General features: G+C 37.6%; 1 pseudogene; it reads right to left on the bottom strand.

The window, feature by feature from the left end:
- The window catches only part of LOC107508782, a 44,097-nt pseudogene that overhangs the window by 9,088 nt on the left and 7,881 nt on the right, over positions 1–27,128 (bottom strand).

Genomic DNA, 27,128 nt, shown 5'->3' with positions numbered 1-27,128 from the left:
AAAAAGGAAAGAAATGCTGACATGTGCTACGGCATGAATGGACCTTGAGAACATCATACTAAGTGAAGTAAGCCAGACACAAAAGACCTGCATATAATTTTTAAATTCCTAAATGCTGCTATATCGATAATATTTATTATATTACTTATAATTTTATTATATTATTTATTATATCACAATATTATAATATTTTTATATTACCATTATATTATAATATTTATTATGTTATAATCATTATTTTTCCTTCTCCAGGGAAGGAAAAGCTGCAGACTTTTATTTTCTCTTATTAGAATTAAGTGATGTTTGGCAGGTGAGGTCAGATAATTATCTGAACTGTTTTAAAACTGGGGAGAGCTATGTTTACCAGGTCACAAAATTGAATATACATACTAGAAGTACATGGGAAATGATTTTTTTTTAAAAAAACAGAACCCAAGAAGTGAGGGTAAGGATTACCATCCCCGAGAAATGAAAAGGAGTAGTGGTCTAAAGCCAGGCCAGGCAGGTGGTTGTGAACCACCAGGGCTTTTGGGAGGAAGTTGCAGGCAGCCCTCCTCAACCCCAGGGAGCCACAAGAAAGAAAAATCTACATCAATGCCAGGGTCCTTCTTATGGAAGTCAGTGAGGAGCCAATCACTAGGAGCAAGCAACATAAAGCCTGTTGATCATTCAGGGAGGATGACCCTGTGTGGACAACATATAGCACAATGACGTAGAGCAGATGTCCAAAGGGATCCACTGATGAAGTAAAAGGAAAGTCTCAGCTCTTGACTAGGTGGGACCAGAAGGAACCAGCCATCGATCTCCCTCTAAAACGTTCCCTGCCATATATGATAGACCGGCCTAAAGAAAAATAGAAAATTGGGAGCATGTGAGATCCTGCCTCCTGACATGTCATCAGCTTGGCTCAAATAGATTCTTACAAAAATTCAAAAAAAGAAAAAGAAAAACAGAAAACCGAAATAGAGTCCTAGGTTGTCTCAAAATATATGCACCATAGGTTCATTGGAACAATTTTATAGAAACTCCATAGGGACTCATATGTCTTTCCTAGACAATCTACAATTATTTTACCTTCTGGCTACTTCTTGGGCTAACAAGTAAACATTCAGGGCTAAGAGTGTTGTTGTGGTGGTAATAGTGAGTTTGTTGTTGACACCACTTTCTGAGGATCAATTAAAGCTACTTGTTTTCTTAAGATAGAGTTCAGTGAGGGGATGGGAGTTTTGAAGGGCAAAGAGGACATGGCAGAGCAAGAGGAGGCCAGAAACGTGAAGGAAAACAGAAAGATGTGTAGAAAATGAAGTGTGAGAAAAGGACCAGGAAGGAAGTTAGAAAGAAAAGGCGATATGGGCAATGAAAAGGGAGGGGCAAAAGACAAATACTCACGAGATTTTTGTTCAGATGGATGTGTCCTTGTGATCCTTGCACAACAAGAATATCATTTAAACCTTGACTTTGTGTCCATCCTGTTAGGCTTATCGCAGTGTCTAGAGTCGTGGCTATACTATAGATTATGTATTTATGTCTTCTATTTATGCAAATGTTTCAGCCCATACATGTACTGTTTTCACTTGTATGATACAGAAAAACTGAAACAAAAATCTCGTTTGACTTAATTTTTTCCCTCATAAAATAAATGTGGTTTCACAAAGACCCAGATAAGTCCCTTTCTATTTATAGAAATAATGCCTTGTTTGGAGGTCTGGCGCTATTCCAAATGCTATCATGGCTAGAGGCACCCATGATGGTCCAGAAATAGTCACAAACTTGGATTAAAGCAGAAATTGGCTTTGATGCAAAAGGGAAATAAATATATGCCCCAAATAGCCAAAACAATCTTGAAAAAGAAGAACAAAGTCAGAGGATTCAAAATGCCTAATTTCAAAACTTACTACAAGTTACAGTAACCAAAATAGTGTGATATTGGCATAAGGATAGATAATAGGTCAACAGAATAGAGTCTATAAACAAACATACATATTTATGGCCAATTGATTTTCAACAAAGTTGTCAAGACCATTCAATAGGGCAAGGAATAATCTCTTCAACAAATTGTGCTGGGGCGCTGAATATCCACATGTCAAAAAATAAATCTGAATCTCTACCTCATACCACATACGCATATTAACTTGAAATGGATCCATAACCTAAATTTAAGAGCCCTTTTAAAAAACCCTTAAAAGAAAACGTGGAGTAAATATTTATGACCTTGGATTTGGCAATGGATTCTTAAATATGACACCAAAAGCAACAAATTAGATAAATTGGACTTCACCAAAATAAAAAAACTTCTCTCTGTATCGAAGGACATTATCAAGAAAATGAAAAGATGACCCAGAGAATGAGAGAAATTATTATATGATAAGGAGCTAGTATCTAGAATATGTTTTAAAAAAAACTCTTACAGTTCAACAATAAAAAGACAAACAACCCAATTTTTAAATGAGCAAAAAAACCTGGATAGACATTTCTCCAAAGAAGATGTACAAATGACCAACGAACACATGAAATGATGCTCAATATCATTAGTCATCAGGGAAATGCAAATCAAAACCACAATGAGGTACCACTTAATACCCGCTAGGATGGCTATTATTTAAAAACAACAACAACAACAACAACAACAACCAGAATCAGAAAATAACAAGTGTTGACAAGGATGTAGAGAGATTGGAGCCCTCATACATTGCGGTGGGAATGCAAAATGGTTCAGGTGTAGTGGAAAACTGACGGCTCCTCCAAAAGTCAAACATAGAATTACCAAATGACCCCACAATTTCACTCCCAGGTATGTACCCGGAAGAATTGAAACTAAGTACATGTACACTTTCATAGTAGCACTATTCATTACAGCCAAAAAGTGGGAACAGCTCAAATGTCCATCAACAGGTGAACGGATAAACAAATTGTGGTATATACATACACTGAAATTTTATTCAGCCATAAAAAGATATGAAGTACTTATACATCCTATGACATGGATAATCTCTAATACATTATGCTAGACGTAAAAGATCACATATTGTTTGATTCCACCTATTGAAATATCTAGAATAGACAAATTCATAGAGACATGTAGATTGGTAGTTTGCAGAAGCTGGGGATTGGGGAAGGAGAGCAGGGAGCAACTGCTTAGGGATAAAGGGTGTTACTTTAGAGTGATGGGAATTTTTTGGAGCCCGATAGAGGTAGTGGCTGCACAATGTTGTGAATATATTAAATGCCATTGTATTTTTCATTTTAAAAGAGTTAATTTTAAATAATGTAAATTTTACCTCAATATAATCTTTTTAAAAAGAAATATCTATTACAAATCACACATTGCATATTTTATCCTGAAAGATTAAAGCCAACACGTGACTAAAACCTATCGACCCGAATTATGTCAAAAACTAAACTCATTGATTTCGTAAGCTTGATTGTCTTTTCTCCTTATGACACTTTCAGTTCTTTCTAGTTCTCTGTAAGAGATTAGAACCACTATGGGCAGAATCGGGGGAAACTGGGAGAAGAAAGAACTCCTGGTGGGGTGATCACTGACTGCTGGCCACATTATCAGTAAAGTCTTCATAATTATATAATGACAAACTGAACCCCTGAATGAAGTTTTATAAGTAAAATGACTTCATAAATATGACATCTTTTATAAATATGACTTTATATTTTATAAGTATAATGGCATTCTTTATTATCCAAGACAATCTATCAGGATGTCATTAAATACTTTAAAATGCTTTGACCTAAGGTGTGATGAATTAGGTTGAACCAAGAAAAACTGCAGATATTCAAGTTTTTGTCCTATAAATCTGGCGATTTCATGTGGTTTGACCTAACAAATGCATGCATTAGTTTCTATCTACAACACAAGAAGGGAGTCAGTAGCCTTAGTCATACCTCAGAAAGGCATTTAATCAGAAAGGCCACACTCAGAATTCAGATATTCTGAAGTACCTGCAGAATATCTAACTGGAGATGGAGGCTAATGGGTATAAAGCTCTGGGGCTTAAAAGAAAGATTTGGGGTGAAGATCAAGTTCTAGAGAAAAAAGCCCAGATTTGATAACTGCAGCTCAGATTAGATGAGCTCTCTCAGAGAGAGTTGTCACATGACCCCGATGAAAGATAAGGTTGAAAAAACAACCACCAGGTTGAAAAAACAACCACTACCAATTGTCTCTTTTTAGACAAATCACCAATTTGGCAAGGTAGTGAACTTGGTGAGTGACCCAGATTGTCTTTGAAATGTTCTCGTGTTTTTAGTTTCCAATAAACCTAATTGCTTAGGCTACCAAAAGGTCCACGTGATAAGTTCCATATGTATGTTATCCTAAGAAGGGCATCCAGGTGTTAATAGCTACTGTGGCAGAGACTGAGAGGAGCCCCTGTAATCTTTCTCTTCTTCTTCCTTAGTGATAAGAACTCTGAGATTTCTGGTCAAGATAGCCAAGTAGCATATGTCAACTGTAATTGAAAAATAAAAAAAAAACTTTTTTTAAAAAGAATCCTGATGTTTAGCTTGGCACATTGGTGCCCAGATTACAAATTCAATCTCATTATTTGTTATAGTTATATTCAGATTTCACATTTCTTCTTGAGCCAGTTTTAGTGGTTTGTCTTTCTAGGAATTTGTGCAATTCATCCAGGTTATCTAATTTGTTGGCACACAATCGTTCACAGTATTTCCAATCCTTTTCATTTATGTTAGGTTTATGGTAATGTCCTCTCTCTTATTCCTGATTTTAATACTCTGAGTCTTCTCTTTTTTTCTTAGTCTAGCTAAGATTTGTTAATTTTGTTGATCTTTTCAAAGAACAAGCTTTGGGTTTCATTTGCTCTTCTTTTTCTAATTTAATTAGATGGAAGCTGAGGAATAGATTTGACATCTTTCCTTTTTTAAAATCCAGGCATTTATAGCTATAAATTCCCCTTTGAATCTATCTGAATCCCATGTTTTGGAATATTGTGTTTTCCTTTTCATTCAACTCAAAATATTTTCTGATTTTACTAGTGATTTTTTCTTTGACTATTTATTTGAGTGTATTGTTTAATTAACATATATTTGTGAATTCCCCTAAATTCCTCTGTTATTAAATTTAATTTCATTCCATTATGTTTGGTGAAGACACTTTCTATGACTTTAATCCTTTAAAATTTTCTGAGACATGTTTTGTGGCCTAACATATGTTCTGTCCTGGAGAATGGTCCATGCGCACTTAAGGAAAGTGTGTATTCTACTGTTTGTTGGAGTGTTCTACAGATGTCTATTAGGTCTAGTTGCTTTCTAGTGTTAAGTGTACTATTTTCTTTTCTGACCTTAAGTCTTCCAAATTGTTGTTGATCTTATGTCTAGTCAGTTATTTTATCCGTTATCAAAAGTGACATGTTAAAGTCCCCAACTATTATTATTGAATTGTCTATTTTTCCCTTCAATTCTGTCTGTTTTTGTTTCATTTATTTCTTTAGTCTACTGTAAAGTGAATACATATTTATAATTACTATATCTTCTTGAAAGATTGACTCCTTGATCTTTAGAAAACATCTCTCTTTGTCCCTTAGTGTCAATTTTTGTCTTCAAGTCCATTTCGTCTGGTGTTAGTGCAGCCTTTCCAGCTCTTTTGGTTATTTTTTTTCTTGATGTACCTTTACCCATCCCTCTGCTTTCAACCCATTGAAATCTTAATTTTGACGCTAAAGTGTCTTTATAGACACAATATAGTCAGATCATGGTTTGAAAAAGAAAAACAATCTAGCCTGCCAATCTCTGCTTTTGACTGGAGCATTTAAATCATTTACGTTTAATAAGACAGAACTTATGCCTGCTGTTTTGCTATTTGTTTTCTATATGTCTTATGTATTTTTTGTTCATCTATACTTGCATTATTGCTTTCTTTTTTTGTGAAATATGTTTTAGTATACCATTCTTACTCCCTTGTCATTTTTTTAGTATATATTTTTGAGCTATTTTATTGGAGATTACAATTAACATCTAAATTTACAATAATCTAGTTTTTACTAATACCAATTTAATTTCAATAGCACGTATACAGAAATTTCTCTTTTATATAAGTCCATTCCCTCTGCTCTTCTTTGTTCTATTATTGGCAAGCAAAGTACATTGTTTTATACTATATGCCCATTGATACAGATTTATAAGTACTGTTTTATGCAGTTGTATTTTAAATCAAATGGGAGAGTTTCAAACAAAAGTTACATTTATACTGTATTTTATATTTATCTATGTAGTTACCTTTGCCAGTGCTCTTTATTTCTTCATGTGGAGAGAAGAAGCTATGAATAGGGTAAATTAAACTGACATAAAACTCAAGGTTCTTATCATGATTCAGCCCCTTTTCTTGAATAAATGTTTCTTGTATTATTGCAAGCCTTTGATTTATATCCAGCATTCTGAAAAAAATTTTGATAATTTTTGCCTGTGTTCTCAATACTTTTATTGAGGGGTGGATTTTTGGAGGTTTTTACTCCACCATTCTCATTGATGTCACTCCATTACCTAGCTAAAAGTTCTATATTCCCCATCTTTCCTGGAAGCTATGTGTGGATGTATGACTCAGTTTTGGCCAAAAAGTTATAAAAAATATTGTGTGCAGCTTCTGGGGAAATCACTTTAAAAGCCAGCTGTCATGTGCCTTTTGCTACCTTCTTGTTTCCTTCCTCAATCTGCTACCTAGAATGTGAATTTAAGGACTGGAGCTCTAGAAGCTACTTTGGACCATGAGAATGAAGGCCACACCCTAAGAATGGTGGAGGGGAGAGCGAGAAATAGATGGATTGTGATTGCTTTGGAGCCACCATACGAACTGTAGACAGCCTGTCTCCGGACATTTTATATTAGAGAAATATCTTCCTTATTTACTATTTTATTTTATTTTATCATTTTTAAAATTTTGAATATCACTTTATTTTTTAATTAATTAATTTTTCATGGTGACATTAGTTAACAAAATCCAGTAAGTTTCAGCTGTACACTCTAACAGTGAGACATATAAACATTTACACTGTGTGTTCACCTCCCATAGTTAGATTTCTTTCTGTCACCACATATTTCACCTCCTTTATCCCGTCTACTTATTTACTATTTTAAAATATTTTTCCCCTGGTAATTACAGCTGAAATGAATTCTGACTCACACAGTAGTTATCATTGGATTATAGGAGTATCAGCGGTTTTTACTTTTTAAAAATATTTTTTGTATTATCTGGTTTTTCATTTATTACTTTTTTAGTCAGAAAAAAGCTATTTACATGTAAATATATATGACAATATTAATGTATACTAAAACATAGACATATGTATTTAATATATAAGTATATAGATATAAAATATATATCACATTTGCATATATATTTATTCATAGACATTCATATACCTATATACATTTCCATCTTTTTATGTTTTGGAGGGTTGAAAGCTATCTTATATATTATTTGGTCATATGTCAGATAGAAGCAAATCAAGCAAATCAAGGATTCAGTCCCAAGACTTTGTTTCAATTGCTAGGGTAGGGGGAGGCGAAGATGAGCCAGAGCTGGAGATCATAATATGTGAGAGACAGAGGTGGATGCAGATTGGAGAAGTACAAGCTGGTAAAATAAGGAGCACTGGCACACCTGCCAAGCAAGATTTGAACTCCCTGCACCCCCTCTTTTTGGAGGGAGGCAACCCATGTAGATCCAGGGACTCTAATGGTATTTTAATGTTCATTTAATCTTTATCATAATTATTTTTCCTGTCTTCTCTGACTACTACATAATTACAACCAGGTAAGCCAGTTCTCCACACAGAACCAGTAGGGAGGAGGCAGCCTGGAATCATCTTGAAAAAGAAATAAACATATGATTCAAGCTAGATGACTGTCATACTTGCCTCTGGGGAAAATATAAGAGAATATGGCTTAGATGAGATTAGATACAAAAGATCAGAATAGGCATTTCTTTAATCTATTATGAGAATAAGAATTTTGAGCCTCTTTCTGGAACTTTCTATTACTCTCTCTCTAGAATGGCCATATCTTCCACTTTCTCTTGTCCTAATATTTTGTTGTTATCAACTATGTATGAACATTGTTAAGAATAAAATATTAAAAAGTTCAAAATCGCCCCTCCTTGCCCTCCAATCCTACTCTCTAAAAGTGACTGCATTCAATACTTTTATTTTATTCTTTTATTAGTTGCATATTTCTAAATATACTTATGTTAATATCTGATTTGTCAAATTTAGACATAATTTATAGCTTTCTGAATCAGTCAGTTTCAAGTCAGAGAAATAAAATCCTCATCAGATTACTTAGTAGAATAAATGTAATATACCTATAAAGGGATTGGAACTGTAATTTTCAGTTGGAGGTGATTTTGCTCCCAGGGAACATTTGCCAATGTTCTGATAATGTCTGGACACATTTTGTTGTCACAATTGGGTGGAGGCTACCAGTATCTAGTGGGTAGAGTTTCTTCAAGAATGTTGCTAATCATCTTGTAATACAAAGGACAAACCCCCACAACAAAGAATTATCCAGACTGCAATGTCAATAGTATTGAGGTTGAGAAACTTTGGATTATAAAACCTGAAAGAATAACCAGGGGAGAGGGAGGCAACCCTAGGACTAGCATCTACAGGAAGCCACTATCACCTCCAGAGCCAGCAGGTCAGTGGGAAAAGGCTGTGTTAACAGAGGCCATCAGAGGAAGCAACAACCCAAGCAGGATGGTTTGGCAGGAGCAGGGAAGAGAATGTTCAGAGGAAGATGAAGTCATAGAAGAGAAACAGCCACCACCAGAAATGTTGCCCAAGGCAGAGAGAGTTGGAAAGAGAAATATTCTGGCTTCTCCTTCACTTCTACCCTACAATTTCCTGGCACTTCCGTTGGCTGAACTCGGCCAGAAGCCAGTCATTGAGATCTGGGTAGTTTACAGAAGTAGCCCTGTGCGATAGGAGTCCAAGATGGAAAAGGCAGGGAATGAATTAGAGAGTAAATAGGCAAATACCCAGCACACCTTCCCATTACAGAAGATGAGAATCGAACGCTATTTAATGGCCACTTCCTTTAGTACCTCTCTTTATATCTATATCGATATAGATATACATACCGATATGGATAGATATACATATAATGTGTAAGAGATATGTATATCTCTTATACATTTTATGTTTATATTTAGGTCACTGAAATGTAGAATGCTTACTCATATTAATGTTGTTAATCATAACATAATGAGTAAAAGTTATTTGTGTTGTAAATGTTGTTAATCATAGTTATGTTTCCTTTCTTATACAACCTTTTGATTTTTTTTTTGGAGTTAATCATAGTCTCTTTTTTAAACAATTTTTAGAAATTTTTCAATTACAGTTGACGTACATTATATTAGATTCCCGGCCTCTTTTTTTGTCTGCTTAGTTTTCTATGCATAAAGCACTAATCATTTTCAAATTCCCCATTAGTTCTATAAGGCTTCTTTAATACATATATGTTTTTGTTTCATTTCTTCAAATGCCTTGTCTATTAGTTTGTTTTTTTTTTCAGTGATCTCCTTCCCATTATCCTCTCTTCTTTAGCCTCTGTCCTTTGAATATATCCATAAGTTTCCATATCTTTTTCTTTTAAAGAAAAGTTGATCTCTTTTTAGCTTTAGCCTGCTTCTGGGAACCCAACCTAAAACAATGGTCAACATTAAACATTTTTTGGCTTCCTGGCATTCACTCCCTGTTCCTACCAGGGAAATGACCTCCCCGCCACTTAACTATGGATAATCTTGATGTGACTGTAAATCTAGGTACCTGCTCTCCTATCATAAAAGCTGAAGGGGGCTGTGGAAGCTCCTTCCACTAGACATTTCCTCTCACGTCCTTGGTACAACAGACTCAGGCTTGTGACCTAAACTCTGCCAATTTGACATTCTCTCCAGGGATTATGACTGTTGAGTGAGTAATTCAGATAGAATGGCTCACTTTCATTTATTTCATCACGGTCTCCTGGGTAGCTTGTTTCTCCTTCTTGACCTTTCTGTGGTCTCTGCCTCTTACCTTCCAATACCTTGGTTTCTGTCCACTTCCAAGGTATTTGGTTGGCCTTCTGTCAATGCTCCAAGTCCTTCCAGTAATTTCCTTTTCGTGTAAGGTCTCTCAGTCAAGTTCTCCTGCTTATAACCTAAAGAATCACACATAGTACAGTTGTCTTACTTTCTTTTGTCTAAATGTCAAGAAAAAGGATCTGTGGCTAGATTACTAATTCAGAAGAATTCACGGCTTCTGAGGTTTAAGAGCCTACCTGGACAATTCGCCTCTTCAACGAAAAGGCAGGAGTTTACAAAGCATCTCTCATCTGGCTAATCTACATTTTAATCTTATGTGAGACATTAATTAGTTTCTCCAATTAGGAAGCTGGTGTCTGGTGTTCAGCCTCAAAACTATACATCTCAATCTAAAATTTCCTCTCAGTTGGCACTTTTCCTTTTATATGTTTATGCATTTTTTCCATTTCTTATCCTATATGTTCATGCAACAATCCTGAAAATAGAGAACTTCAATTGCATGAATACAGCTCTACTTCCTAATAAAAATATCTTCTGGAGGAAAACATTCTTCTTATGAGTGGAATTTTATCCCCAAAATTGTTCAGTTTTTTCATTGCAGTGAAGGAAATGAATTCAACAGGAATCTAAAGACCACTTTCTGGCATGAGTTACCAAGCAACTTTCTCTCTAAGAATGCCATCATTTTGATTTTATAGAATAATCAAGTGCCTGAATTTTTAACTCAAGAGATCATAAGATAATAATGAATTCATATTTTATGATTTAAAAAATATATAAGCAGAATCCTCTGTCTTGTTTGGTACACATTTTGCTATTTTTCTTTCACAGTTTCTTTGTTCTGTGTCTTCAAAGCAAATAGGTTTTCATCTATTTGGGATGGTTTTGTTAGATCCTGTAAAAGTGGGGATGGATGGATGACCACTCAAGGTGCTGATTTTTAGCCGCTTAGAATTCTGATTTTATGGTCATTAAAACATTTAACCTACAAGGAGCTAAAGAAAAAAATGCACATAAACGTCACCTACAATAGTCATAGGAAATTCACCCTTACACCTAGAAGCAAGGTCACTGCACATAGGTAGACAAACTATTATGGGATTAAAAAGCTAGACAAAGAAACAGTACGTAAAAGAGTATTTTCGTCAATATTTGGGGGGGGGGGGGAAGAAATCTTCCAGCAACATAGTTGTCAGTTTGGGTACTTATATATAAAATCTCAGAATAGAGTTTTGGAAAAAAAAATTGCATGCTAAATTTGCATTTTCTTTTTGTCTGTACCATGGTGTTACTTTTTATTCATTTACTCATTAGTGAAAGCCTAATTTGCGTAAGGGTCTCTGCTAGACACAAGTCTACACCAGTGGAAAAGTCCACAGTCCCAGCCTTCAAGATATTTACTCTCAAGAGATAGAAAGAGACATGTAAGTAACTCTTGACTAACAATACTGGAGTAAAAATAGGATCTACAAGTGGCCCACTATCTAAGGCTTGTTGAAGTTGTTAAATATATTATTTACAGTGTGAGCTTGTTGTATTTTATCAGTCAGTGTTCTTGGCTGCAAACTGTGGAAACTAACTAAGCAGAAACTAACTCCTCTAGTAACTACAAGAGAAGGATGTTAGGGGAATCAAGTCAGTATGGCCAGGCATTGAAAACCTAAGAGACTCCACGGGGCCGTGTGTTGGAACCCCAGTGGAAGCCACACTCTAGAAGGGTATAGACAGCAAGATACTACTGCCTGTAAGACATGACCTCCAAATCATCTCTACTTGCAAGTGTCGGTCACTCCAAATCTCAAACGCTAGGAGAGAACACCTCATTGATCCAGAATGTGCAGCCCCTCTGTCTGTGTTGGGTGACCAGGGAGGGTCTTCCCTTTAGGAAGCTGTCGCTACTTTCCACCAAGACCACACATGTGGGGCATTGCCCAATAAAGACCAATAAATAGGAGGGTGAGGTTAGGTTCCAGAAACAAAGAAAAAAAGCCAATTGTCTACTATGTGTATTATTAACTTCTGAATCTGAAAGTCTAGGTACAATCTAGACACAATAAAGACATTCTTAATGTTATTAGGGGAGAAATTATAGAAGATTAGAGGTGAAATCATCTACCTCAAATCTTTTATTTTATAGTTATGGAAACTAATGCCTTAGGTAACTGTGACTTTCTGCTGACATCCAGTGAGTTGGCTGAACAAAATGGATTACTACTCAGACTGTCACTCTCTGGTTGCCACACCCTTCAATGCAACATATTCAGAGCTAACACATACTGGTTTGGCTGTATTGACTGTTAAAATGTTGAAATACTTCTGAACCAGTTGGTGAGCAGCCACTGCCCCAATTCCACCAGTATAGACGATAACAATGTTCCTTGTGCCACCCCATTTTCTTGGTGGTTTTACCTCCAATAATCAATACTTGCAGCTCTTCAGCAGCTGCTCAAATGCAGGCACAGAGAGCTGGAAGCACTTAAGAAATTATATCCTTGCCCACTGAGGCCTTTAAACAGTGACTAAGAGGTGCTGGGAGATGACACCCCAGCTCCCTTGCCTCTGGATGGGAGAAATCTGCAGCATAGCTTACACGCCAGAGCTCTTCTGTCGGATCAGGCCGAAGTTACCCTCTGTGAGACTCTACGTGTCAACTTGACTGAGACACAGGGTACCCGATATTTGGTTAAATACTATTCTGGCTATGTCTGGAAGGGAATTTCCAGATGAGATTCACATTTGAATAGGTAGACTGAGTAAAGCAGAGGGCCCTGCCCAATGTGGCTGGACACCAGCCAATTTGCCAAGGGCTCAAATAGAACAAAAAGATGGAGAAAGGGAAAATTCAATTTCTCTGTCTCATTGGTTGAGCTAAGGCATCCACCTTCTCTGGTCCATGGACCGGGACTAATGCCATCAATGCTTCTGGTTCTCAGACCTTCAGACTTTGACTAGAACTCACACCATTCATTCTCTTGGTTCTCAGGTCTTCTGACTTGGATTAGAACTACATTATTGGCTTTCCTGGATCTCCTGCTTGCAGACAGCCGATAATAGCACTTCTCAGCCCTCATAATAATGTGAGTCAATCCTATCTATCTATCTATCTATCTATCTATCTATCTATCTACCTACCTACCTATCCATCTATCCATCCATCCGTCCATCTGTCCGTCCGTCTGTCCGTCATCTATCAATACCCCACTGGTTCTGTTTCTCTGGAGAACACAACTAATATGGTATCCTTGCTGGGTTTCCTCTCCTTCCCTGTTCTGCTTTGTCTACTACTTCCCTAGGAACATTTCCTAGGAACACTTCCATATGAAAATGCATCTCAGAGTCTGCTTCTAGGGCACCTGACCTTCTAGGAAAATTCCCCAAAGCCCTACTTCTTCAAGGCTACTCTGGCCCCTCCCATAGGATGTCCCATATCTCCCTACGATCTAGTAACTAGAGGGTTAAGGTCTGGCCCAGCAGGGGTCTTCTCAGAAGCTGCTGGCTTGAGGGGAGAGGAGCCTACAGGATTTGCTGTGACTAGTCAGGCCCTGTGTCATGGCAATTGTTAAATATTTTGATTATTAACCCTGAGCATATTTAAGTGTTAGGACTATATATAATAGAAAAACTAAACTAGAGTTTCTGCTCCATTCACAAAATCTCCCAGTTTCTAGGAAGACTCAAATATGTCAGGGCAGATAACTTCTTGGCCATGTTTGAGCTATTCGAAACTGCCATTTTGGCTATAGTTGATTGGACTGGGGATCGACACCTCACTCAAGCTGGGCCGATCAGGTTCTCTCCCTAGAAATGTAAAACTTGAACAGAGGTTGAGTCACCATAATGCCATCATCACCCTAAGGGGAGGTCCGTGGACACCAGGCCCTGCTCTATCCAAGGTTTCGATACTTAACTCTTTCAGTAGTAGTTTTCCAATAAGTTCCCATTTTTGCTTACATTTGCTATAGTAGCTTTCTTTTTCTTGTAACCAGAAGATTCAAATAATATTCTATATTAACATCTTGTAACAACCACTATTTGTTTGTCTTGTTCGCAGCCTCCAGCACCCGGCATAGTGCCCAATACAGATTAGGTACTTGGGAAATAAATAGCTCTCTATAGGAAATAGAAAATTACCATGATTTGGGTACATATACAGTCTTGAAAATGGGAAAATTTAGGCAATAGACAGATTGAAAGTAGACAGTCTTCTTTTTGATGACAAAAGAAAACCCTAACTAATTTGTGTTTTTCAAAAGTGTTATGGTCAGGAAAGATTTTTAAAAAAGAGAAAAGGATGAAGAAATGTTGCAGATTAAAAGAGGCTAAAGTGTATGATCATGGACGTGATCATGAAAGAGAGGAGAAGATTACTGCAAAGGACATGATAGGGCAATTTGAAAAATCTGAATATGTGCTGCATGTAAGACAATATTGTTTCAATGTTACGTTTCTGGAATTTGATTGTTATACTGTGGTTATTTGAGAGAATGTCCTTGTTCCTGGGAACTACACGCTGAAGTTTTTAGGAGGAAAGCTGCATAATGTTGGCAATTTACTCTCAAATGGTTTATCAAAACTATTACTACTAGTAGTAATAATATAGTAATAATAACCAATGTATATTTCATAGCTATATATGTGCATAGAAAGAGGGAAAGCAAATGAAACAAATGTTAATAGTTGGTGAACATAGTTAAAAAGTGTATAGAAGTTCTCTACTATTTCGATTTTTCTGTAAGTAAAATTATTTCAAAATAAAAGTTAAAAATGACCATTTGCAATGACATGGATGGACCTAGAGGTTATTATGCTGAATGAAATAAGTCAGACAAAGATAAATACCATATGATTTCACTTCTATGTGGAATCTAAGGAACAAAAATAAAAAAACTAATCAAAAACAGACTCACAAATACAGTGGACAATTTGGTGATGGACAGAGGGGATGGGGGTTAGGGGGTTGGGAGAAAGGGGTGAAGGATTAAAGAACTACAAATTAATAGTTGATAGTTGGTCACGGGGATGGGGAGCGTGGCAGAGGTAATGCCATTAGCATTAAAATAATGGCTAGGTGGAGGGAGGAAGGTAGCAATTGGGGGATTGTTTTATGAACTATGTAGATGTCTAATCAATGTACTGTATACTTGAAACTAATTTAAATAAATAAATATTTAAAAATAAAAATAAAATAACAGTTAAAACTGAAAAAAGGACTGTCTTCTAAGAGCGATCTCATTAGGGCGATAGAAATGTTCTACAACTGGATTCTGGAGATGATAGAACAACTTAGTAAATTTACTAAAAATCACTGAATTGTATACTTAAAGTGAATAAAATTTATGGTATGTAAATTTGACCTTAATAAAGTTATTTTTATAAAAAGATTGCCTTTATCTCTCTTCCTTCCACCAGCCACTAATTCTGGAGCTTCTCAGTAGAATTAGTCTCACTGATTACTCACCTGTCTCACTGGACACTAAAATGATCTCTGATCACTGGTAGGCAGACCCATAGCTGGACATTCTCATAACAGTGCTCAGCCTTGACCCTTCTTAGAGACATCCATGGAAGCCTGTATTCTTGCTGCTAAATTTAGATACTCTTCCTTTTGATTATATTATTTATATATATATATATATCCCATTCTTGAGCAATAGCTTCCTGATTGGCCTACCCACATCTACTCAGATGTCCTCCAACTCATCTTCTATACTGCTGTCATCTGATCTTAGCACCCTCTTGCCTCAAAACTTTAATGCTTTCCATTTATATTTGCAAGGGTTCATTTGCAGAAAACTGACTTAAAGCTCTTTCGAACAAAAAAGGATTTAATACAGAAGAGTAGGAAGGGCTAGGGGAAGTGGGTTCTAGGCTGAGCCCCCTAGAATGACTCTCGGAACATGATAGAACTGGCCCTCAAGAGAGTTGTCATCTCTACCACAAAGTCGGGAAACAAGGAGCTGCCACTGGTACTCTGGTACCCCATAATACGCTGCCTTGGATGCAATCCAGGGATGAGAACATTATTACTACTTCACTTGGCTCAAGAGTAATGCTGCTAGAATTGCAATGACAAGGACCAAAAAAAAAAAAAAAAGCTCCATACCTTCTTAAAACTTTGGACCTCTGGACACAAGAGTACCTCCTAGACCATGCTCCTGACCATGCTTACCACCAGAAACTACAGGAACAGTCTAAATGTAGTCTTACCTCATCTCTACCTTCCAAATCTCACATAAATGAATTTGATTGGCCGAACCTAAATTGCATCCATTACCCTGGTTGCAAGGATGTCTGGAAGATGTAGGTTTTAGCTTTCTAGCCTCAGAGGTTCAGAGAGGTACACTAAAGAATACAGTGACTATCGAGCACTAATCTGTCACACTGTTGCTCTCAGTTTAGACACAGTTTGCAAGGCTTTTCATGGTCTGGCCTCTATCTACCTACCGCTTGGCCCACCTCTGCCCATGTTCCCCTTGTTCTCCTCACTCTGCCTTTTGGTCTCTTACAGAGACCATTCTCCCACCACAGGGCCTTTGTGCATGCTGTTCTCCTTCCCGAAATACTCTTCGCTCCCTGCTCCCCCACGCACACCCCACTTACTGTGCCTCTTGACCTAGCTCATTCTGCTCTCCCGTGTGGTTTTCAGCTCCAGTGTCACTTTATTCTGGAAACCTTTCCAGCCTCCCCACCCCCTGGACGGGTACTCCAGCCAAAGGATCTCATAACACCTTGTATCTTTCCTTGGCAGGCACTTTCCACAACTGCAATGTTATAATTGTTTGATCGTTTTATTAATAATTGGCTCCTCTACTAGGCACTAGGCTCTATGAGGTCAGGAACCTTGTCTGATTCTGCTCCCTATATTCTAGAAATGTAGAGAGGAAATCAACTCCCTTTGGGGAGAAAGACTAGAGGTGAGGAGGGAGGAGAAGAATTTTATATCTCATTTTATATCTGTTTTACATTTTTTTTTACCATGTGTATATATTTTAATATTAATCTTAAAATAAGTAATAGAACGGGGGGTGGGGAGGGGTATTTTCTTGGAGTGGTTTGGTTTTAGGGCCAGAATTAGATACTTTTGAAAATTTCAGAAGTTAAATTTTAAAAATTTATTGATTTATAGTAATTTATTTTCTGAAATTACCCGAGAGGAGCCTAAAACAGGAATAATTTTCATAGGAGTCCTTCTCAGTGGAATTGAAACTTTTCTTGAGGTACTTCAGAGAGAAATGTTGAAGAACGCTGCCAGCCCACTGCCCATGAAATTCTACTAGAATAACAAAAATAACCTTCCACTTTAAGCACTAATGCTATTTTTGTCTTTACTATATTTTCTAATTACTCCGTACTAAATATGCACTAAAATAAGAAAAGTTAAAGTAAAAAGAGAGTTAATAACACCTATTCTAACATTTTTCTCTATCAAATCCTTTGAAAAGCAATACACATAGATAGTAGCAAATGAAGGATGAGTCAGAAAGATAATAGTGAAACTGCATAGTTTACCTAATCTTACAAGTAGAGGTATGTGCTTCTCGGAGTTCTGGTGTTACCAGTCACATAAAATCACGATTCTGGAGAACAATAGGGAAGGACTTAGAATTTGCACTGAGTAGAAATATGGCCACTTCCTTTCATGAAAAGGAATGATGAATGTCAAAGCACCTTCTGGCCTCAGACCAGTAGCTCTGGTTAGAGGCAGCAAAATGAAAGGAACTGAGAACACCCCAGCACATCCAGGGCTGCACTCCCATAGTCCTGCTCAGGTCTATGGGATAAAAAACCCAAGACCATCCTAAAGCCAAGGCTTTTGCTGAATCTTGAAGTTGGAAGGAAACTAGGGGGTCAGTATTCTAGTATAAACGTCCCAATTTAGACATGTCTTCCATCACATCCCAGCCATATACTCATCCAGCACCACTGTAAACACTTAGAGCTCAAAGAACACAAGTCAAACAATTAGCGTTAACAATGAACACTTAAAACTCTTTAACACGTTAATATTGAGGAGCATTTAAAAATTGGAAGTTGGAGGACCACCTGGGAGCACTCAAACCAGAGAAAGGGACTCTAAGTCAGTAAAATTATGTCTTCCTTCACTTTTCCTGTTGTGCCGAATTTCTTCGATATCAATTGAGTATGTGTAGTCTCTGGAGGAAAAACAAATTTAAATGCCTCTTGCTTTTGTTCACAGTTTTTCTTCATCAAAGTTTCCTCCCAACTAATTAGCCTATCTTTGTTTCCTAAATATAAAACATTTAATATACTAAAGCATTAAATAGCTTTAAGGTAAAAACTTTAATTCAACTTGAATTAGGAGGTGTCTGAGATATATATCAGGTTGGTGACCACACGGACACAGCTAGTAAATTGAACCATTTGGGTACCATCTCTGATTTACCTGAGATGTTATTCAGCCTTACTCCATTTATTTCCTTTCTTTCTTAACAACTCCATCCCCTATGCCTCCCACTGCCTAATTTGGATCTAAGTTAGAAATTACAGCAATTACAGTTAAGAATTTTGCCTAAATGAAAATGACTGCACTCAAGACATAGTTTTTTTTTTTACACTAATTAAATGAATTGGTCCTATAAGTAAGAAGAAACAAATCCGGGGATATAAGTAATGAATTAAACCATACATGCTGTTGCTACAACTCTTCCCAAGTATCTTGAGAGAGAAAGCCAGAAATTTCACTTCCAGAAATCAGGTTGTTGCAATCACCATATAAAATCGGGCCAACAGAAAGGCGTTTTCAGGCACTAAACAACTGGTTTTGCTGGTGGTGGCTTCTCTTGGTAAATCATCAGTAAAAGTTAGACAACATGTGGGTGTAAACTGGCCATCAAAACGGGCAGAAACCCAGAAGAAAAAGGTTGGGTACGTTTATCTTCTGCTCGTCAGCAGAGCAGCCTGTAGTTACTTTGAACTAATTTTGAAAGTTCAAGCAAATAGACTAAGCCTTTTAAAGGAGTTGCAGGTATTGCCACTTTATTAGGAAGTCTTGGAAAGCCAGAAGCTTCCGAGTGGGGCACATGGACCCAAAGAAAATGCTTTTGAGTGTGTATGAGAAGAAAATGGTCTTGAATCCATTAGAAGTGTGACATGTTTTCACTTTCTGCCATTTAAGAAAGATCTGTGACAAAGGTGTCACATGAATTTAATAATAGAAAAAGAGCCTATGAAAGACACCTTAACATTTGAGGGTGTGACGGCTAAAGAGAGAGGCTTTCTCTCTACCATGCCTAAGCATTACCTCATTTTGCCCTAGGGTGGCTCAAACGTATCCATCAAAGCAGAGAAACAGTCTGAACATGGGGTGCACACCCACCAACACTGCTGCTTGTTAATTTTGGACCTGTGAAGACAAAGCCACGTCTTCAATTTGAATATGGAAAAGCTGAAGACAGCAGGCTCTTCATTAGGTTTCTCAATTCTATCCCTTGCAACAGGGAGGCCCTAAATGTGCCAGGCTTTTCTAGGCCATCATATACACCGTGTCACACAATCTCCTGGACAATTCAGTGGGGCCAGTATTAACCTCACTTAAGTTTTTACAAGTGAGAAGCCACCCTCAGAGTGGGTAAATGACTTGCCCAACACTAGCCAGTGGGTGGAGAGCAAAGATCAGAATGCAACCCCATCTGACCCCAAGCTCAGGCTCTTGGTTGCAAGGAAATGTCTAGAAAAACTGAGAGTTGTTGGCTGCCCCTCTGAGCTGCAGGAAGATGTCCTCGGCCTGTCCCTCACCTTCCTCGCTGCTTAATAGCATTTCTTAGCTAAGTGTGGTTTCCAAGTGAGCAGCATCAGCCTCAGCATCTCCTGGGAGCATCTGAGACATGAAGAAACCCAGGCCTTGCCTCAGACCAACTGAGCCCTCTGAAGTTTGAGAAGAACTGATCACCTTTCTCACCAGTACATCTATTACAGGCCTTTAATAGTGTGCTAATTATGTTGTGGCAAAGTGCAACTCTGAGAAACTGTTTCTGTGCCCTTTGTCAAATTTTTGACTTTTAAAGGGTTCCTTATAACTGAAAAAGGGGTGTCACTTCTAACTGACTCCTTGCCAGAACAGAAATCTCCAATAAACCAGCAGGAGAAAGAAACAAGGGAGGTATTTAAAAAGGTTTTGCTGATAAGCCTGGCCAGCTGCATTTACCTGGGTAGTACAAGGTAATGCTAAATATTAACACCTAAGAAGATTAGTGGATTGTAGAAGGAAGATTCCCATTGGGTAAAAGGTCATTTACTCACAAATCTCTTCAGTGCAAGGGAGCCTAAAACAGTCCTTGGGGAGGGGCCCCATAGTGGAAGTGACAGTCTATCACATACATCATGCCCGAGTCTAAGTCTCCATTCCACAAAGAAAAAACTAGCTTCCCTCACAAATGCGCTTTGCCTTTCCCAGAGTGCTTTTCACTGACTCGCTCTGACCCAATGGGCTGTGTTCCTTCTGGTTTATTTTTGTTCCCAGGCACTCCACCAAACCTCATGATTCTTCTAAATGTAGGAAGAGAGATATTTTATCTTATGTATAGTCAGCTGATAGGGAAGGAGGTATCCTTTCAGGCTCCCAAGCACCAGAAGAACATAGCCTCCCTTCTGGCTGGGAAGCTCGTCGTCTGATCATTCCATCTTTTGTGTCATGATGTAATTTAATTTCTAAAAACATCCCAAGTCTGGAGTGTGATGGGCTGGCCGAGTGTGGCCCATTTGTGCCACTCTGAGGCCTGTCAAGGGCTTGCTCGTATATGTGCCAGGAGAAGTGGTAAATAATTGCCAAATATTACAAGTGACTTAGCCGCTTTGAGACTTAGTTTCCTTATCTGTAAAACAACAAAGACCATCTGGGAGGAGATCACCTCTAGGGTGATCTGAAAGCTGGAGGACTTTGATCCTGTATGTTGGCAGGTCTGGCCTGCAACAGCCAAGGAGCGTTATATCTTGTGTCACAGATTTCCACCTGGGAGTGCTGGTGGGAGGCAGCCCCTTAACTCTGTTCCCAGCCTTTTGGCTCTGTTGCCTTTTGAGTCTGTGATACCATACCCGAAAGTTCGTCTCGATGAAATCCCCAGAGGGTCAAGTGTTCACCACAAATTCACAAGGGAATGGCCAAATGGTTTATGGCACATCCAGGTGATGGACTAGGATTCAGATGGCAAAAATATTATGAAGAATTGTCAATGACATACAGAATATGTTTGAGCCCACTGTGAAAGAATTTCAATCTAAGCTGAAACTGGAAGATATTAAATGGAGAATCTCACAATGTGCCCTCAGAAGAACGAAACTTAAGAAGCAAGAGACTAACTTCCCTTAAGTGTCTGATTTATAAAAGACAGAGACTTATCCTGGCCAACGAACACTCACCACGAATCCCTCCCTGTCCTCAAGCCAATGAACTTACCGCTTGGGCTCTGGCCGAACTACCCCTCTTTACATTCCTTGTCCATGAATACAGTCCCCTTAATCCCAGCCCCCCTGCTATACCATCAATAGACTCACCCGTAGCTTCCTATAGCATGAATTTCCCAAATTGCAATTACTCTGCTATTCCCAAATAAATGTCAATTTCTGGTTATTTGAGCTTGCCTCAGTTTACCTCTTTAGGTTGACATCATTATATGATATATGAAAAACAGGAAACAAAAACCATATGTGCAGAAAGACCCCAACTAGTCTTAATATGGAATTATATTATGATATGAAAGATCTGAATTTTATTTATATATTTATAAATTTGTCTATTTTGTTTCTATATTTATAAAAGATCAGAAAATAGAATTATAGTTGATTTTCCCATTCTTTACCTTTTTCTGTATTTTCTACATTTTCTACAATTACCATAAGTATTTATTATTTTTATAAACAAAAAGAAAACAAAAGTGTTCTTTCTTTTTGGAAGAAGAATTAAAACAGTACATAGTTAGGCCTTCTTATTTACCTGTAAGAACTCTAAGGTAGGTCCCAGACACTACACTAGACATCTTATACTCATTGGACTGTCATGGCCATCATAGGTAATCAGCATTGTTCTGTATTGTCTAGATATAGATGATGGAATCTGAGCCCTGTTCTTTCCTGTTTCTTGCAAATGCTGTTGTCTCGGTTTTCTGCTGAGTGTCGATGGCATCATCTTTTGCCCAGACTTGTGCTGACTCTGGAGGGAGAGGGTGACCTCATTTACTCTGAGTACAGTTAGAGAACAAGGATGAGAATTGCCAATGGCGAAGGCTTCAATTTGCTCTTGCTCCACAGCCAGTAGCTATAGCTGGATTTTTTTTGCCAGGCAAACAGACTGTGTAAGGCAAAAATGGTCTTTCAAAAAAATGTACTCTATATTTTAAATGAGGACTGCATGGCTTGTTTATAAATCTGACTTTGACTCATGTAGCAGCAGATGCTGTTAGTGCCCCATCCATATGTGATTTGCCTACCTGGAGGACTTTCTATTTAAGGCCATTCTTTGACCTTGGGGGTAGGGTTGTTCAGTCCCATTTAGGACAGGCCAGAAGTGTCAGACAGTTAATGTCCAGGAGCAACTTCAATTGTTGAGAGACGGGAATTGGTATATAAATACCTCAATTCTCTCACCCCTCGATGAGACAGTTTTGAGGCATGTTACAGCAGACTCTCGGAGTCCTCAGCAGGATTAAGCCTCAGTTGCCTACAACAGAAACCTGCTAATCAACACCTGCTTTACTGGCTCCCCGCCCTTCCCTTCTCCCTCACTCATGCCCTCATTGTAGTCCTGAATAAAGGAATTGCAACAAATTTGCCTCAGGGTCTCCTTTCCGGGGGAAACCAAACTAATAGAACCTCACTTCTTATGTACCTGACAATGTTCTTGGGCCATTTAAACAAAAGATAGCACCTTTACACCCACCCCAAAACCAAGGTGGTATTAGGGATTTTAAGTTCATCAACTACATAGGCCATAAAGCATGAAGATGCCCTAAATTCTAGTGGTTTGAAACTCTCTAAGTTGAGTATGTTTAGCACCAGTTAAAACCCTTCATGCCGGTAAGCAGTGAATTGTTTCCTGTTACTACAAAGAAAGAACTCATTGTGGACACTGGCTGCAAAAGAAAAGACAGAACCCACTTCATTCCCCTAAAGCTATAAAGATATTTCCCCCCGGGCAAGCATGAGCTTTTAAATTATTGTGCCCTAAAAATAACATTTTCACTCCAGAACGGGTTATAAAAACTTAAATGGTGGGTTATTTTCATCCACCTCCAGAGCAGCTGCTCAGGAACTCTGAATGCTGGAGGGGATTATGTAATGACTTGGTGCTGTCTTCTGCCTGGCAAAGCAAATCAAATCATTGTTCTGTGATGGGCTTCCAAGGTAATATAATAGGACATATGAGGCTGTATGAAGGTTGAGAAGGAAAAGGATGAAGAGTGGAAAAGATAAAGAGAGCAGTAGAAGTCTGGGTTACATGCAGGGCCTGTTTATTCTCCTGCTTACCTTCGCGAGCCTCCTACCCTTTCCGCCAGGACCATGCTCAGGAAGGCCTTAATTCCCTCTGCCTTGTTCTACCTGTCTGTGATTTTCCCCATGCTACCTTCGCAATTAATCCCTGACCTAGATGTCATCACCGACCTAAAGTTAACCACTACCTACTACTGTCAATCATTGACCTAGAGTTGACCATTGACCTAGAATTGACCACTAACCTAGAGAGTTTACCATTGACCTTGAGTCGATCACTGACAAGTATGTGGAGAACACAAAGACTTTAGAATTATCTACTGAAGTGGAATCAAACATTACCAACTTTGTGGAAGAAGTCGCTGAGGCCATAGTCAATTACAATTCAATTCGCAGAGTTTTTTGAATGAAGATTATGTAGATTGCTGCTGTTTATATGACTAGAACACCAAATCAGCCTAGCACCTGACAGGAAGCCACGAGTCCTTCTCAATGCTTGTTTAAAATGAAGCAAAATCTCCATTAGCTGTGACCATCTCTCTGCAAACTGCCACTTTCTAAGAAGATTCTGAACTCCTGAACAAGCCCGCCATTACAGTATAGGAGATTGCACAATTGTAGAAAACTAGTGAGAACATGGGATGTACCCAGCTAAGGAGAAAGTACAGAGTGGAGCGAATTGTATACAGAAGAAAGGCATCTCTTAACCATTTCCCATTTAATATGGGTTCAATAAATGTTCATTTGAACTAAAAAAAAAAAAAAAAAAAGGTCTGGACGGAACTAGGGCTTTGTGAGGCCTAAGAATATTTTTCAAACTACAATGGTGTATGACAATTAACATTTGTATTCTGCCCTTATGAACAAGCCACCAAAGAGATAATTTGAAGGTGATGTTTTTTCTCATGCCCCTCAGGTCACAAACAATCTGATTTCAAAGAAGGCCAAAGAATTAGCAAACTCAAAACTTGAAAAGAGAAATTTAGGGGGAAAATTTGGGGGGAAAATTTTGGGCGAATCATGTCTTTTGACAGTATGTACTGCACATGTAGAACATGCAAATCAGATGGTTGTCAATGAAAACCCAACCATCACTTAGGGGATTTCTTACCCGCAAACGTTTAGAAAACTTGGCTTAAATTCTCCTTCCTGAGGTCAGGCAGCTCCAGAGCCTCTCCAGGATTTCAGACTTCACTTCCTCGTGCTTGTTTGGATCCTGGACTCAGTGGTTAAAGGCAGCTTCAGTTCTATCGTCCTTGCATCATGTCTGGATATAAAACTCCACCTCCCTAGTGGTTCCTGCAAAAATATCCACGAGACCAAACATGTGATTGTTTTCTACGTTTACTAAAGACGCATTAAGATATATAAGGGGGATCATATCACAGATTATGCAGCCATCCACCCTCTCGTAAGGACTCTGCCAGTTCCTCAGGTCACACCTCTTTGAGAAATTTTTACACTCTCTATACACAGAACTTCAGGTGGACAGTCCCTCAGCTTTGGCTGATTCTCTCGAGAGGAACAATCACATCAAGCTATCTGTTTCTCTAGCTTTCAGCCACCTTTTCCCTTAGAATGCTGATAAATCCAAATTTCTCTATCTTGTTATAGTAAGAAATATTAAGGAAAATGGTGAGCTAAGATAACCTGATTACCATTACCTCACAAGAAAATCTACTTATAGATTAGCTATTGGAATGAATAAAATATTTCAGCAAAATTGGTGGATATAGGATTGACATGCAAATATTAATAGCATGTCACTATACCAGCAACCAACAATTACATAGCCTTATTTATTATTACTTACTAACATAATAATAACAAATAAATGAATTATAATATATTTACAAAGACTTGATTTAGGCTATTTGCAAAAAATATAGGGTACCTAGTGATGAGTCTAACAGAAGATATCCAATAGAACAATCTAACTGTTCTTCTGAAACTGAGAGTCAATTAAATAAACTGTGGTTTATTCATACAATAGAATTCTATATAGCAATTAAAATGAATGATCCGAGATCCACCTATGTTTCTATATGGCTCAAACTTGAAAATATAATATTGAGTGAAAAAAACAATTTGCAAACTGTACACATCATATATAATTCACGTAAACATTTAAAACATAGAGAATAATTGAATGTCTGAACATATATCTGCACAGAATAAAATTCATCTATATTTAAGACAGACTACCACTAAAAAAGAAAAAATTTGAAAAGGGTAGAGAAGTAGGTTTTCTTTAAAAATTCTGAGGGGAAAAGACTTTCTATGGAGATATTGCATTATTTTTATATGATGTTTATATTATTAATGTATATTAATATATAGATACGTGTATATTACATTTTTATATTAATATATTTGAAATATTTTATAATTAGAAATTGAAATGGAAATTTTATATGGATTCAGAAAAGATTTGCATAATATTGACAAGCCTGTCATATTCTTCAATGATTTTTTTTTTATCTAAATATGTCTGTTTTGAAATGTCCAAGAGGTTAGCACTTAGCAAGAAGTTAGACTAACCAAATGTAATATAATAACAGACAAAACTCCTCGATTGAAGTTTTATGGTGAAAGAAAGGTCAAATTAGATGTGCAATACTTTGCCCTCATTTTGAGAGCTTTTTAGGTAATCATGAGATAAGGCAACATTCCTAACTCTCAGTTTTCCTATCTAGTGGCTGAACTATGAAGCCCCTTCCAGCTCTAATGTTTTATGAGATCCTTGAATTTTAAGCTCTTTGTGAGACCTTAGAACTGTTTGGTTTGCTAGGAGTGGCCTGCTTCTGGCAAAAGTTAAAAACAGTCTCTTTTTGTTAGATGGAGAAAATGAAGTGGGGAAGGCCCAGAATACAGAGGACAATGTGGAGATGCAATCGACACCTAGACTTGGCAGACAAATTAGGAACCAGCTGGAGCAGTGAAAGGAGGGATGAGAATGTCAGCCCTGCAGATAAGACAACGATTGTTCTGCCCTCTTTGACAACAGCAATGTTTAGGGAACAAGTATATCTACCTTGCTTTTAATTGTTGGGCTATTTTGAATTCTACTTTACATGTATATCACATCACCTGTAGTAAAAATTGGTAGTAATTTAAATATATACTATAAATGCAACGGTTGGCATTATTGTTTGAAATGATTAGTAGAATGGCATCATGGTTATGCTTTTTTAAGTAAAAGAGTCCTTATTTTTTAAAAGATATCTATTGAAACATTTGTGGATGAAATCACACGTCTTGGATTGGCTTTAAGATAATTCAGAGATGAAGAGAGAGGGTGGGAGTCAAACTAAAATAAGATTGGCCATGTGTTCTTAATTACTAAAGTTGAGTGATGGGTACGTGGGGTTCATTATATCTTCTCTCTACTATGATGTGGGTTTAAAATTTTCCATATTAAAAATGCAAAAATAATACTAGTAAAATAAAATGCTTTGTGAGCTAGTTTCTTTTCTCAGTTATCTGTACGTGCTGAAATTCTGCCCCCTTTGCCTTAAACCCTACAACTTGCTTGGGGCATTTCCCCAATTTATTCCCACAATGTCTAGTATGAACTGATTTGCTTGCCAGGCAATGATAAACTTATAAATCAATGTTGAAGTTGATTTCATAATAA

This window comes from Rousettus aegyptiacus, unplaced genomic scaffold (assembly GCF_014176215.1).
Source record: "Rousettus aegyptiacus isolate mRouAeg1 unplaced genomic scaffold, mRouAeg1.p scaffold_m13_p_4, whole genome shotgun sequence".
NCBI lineage: Eukaryota > Metazoa > Chordata > Mammalia > Chiroptera > Pteropodidae > Rousettus > Rousettus aegyptiacus.
Note: the sequence above shows the minus strand (reverse complement) of the source record. Positions and strands in the feature narration are given on the sequence as shown.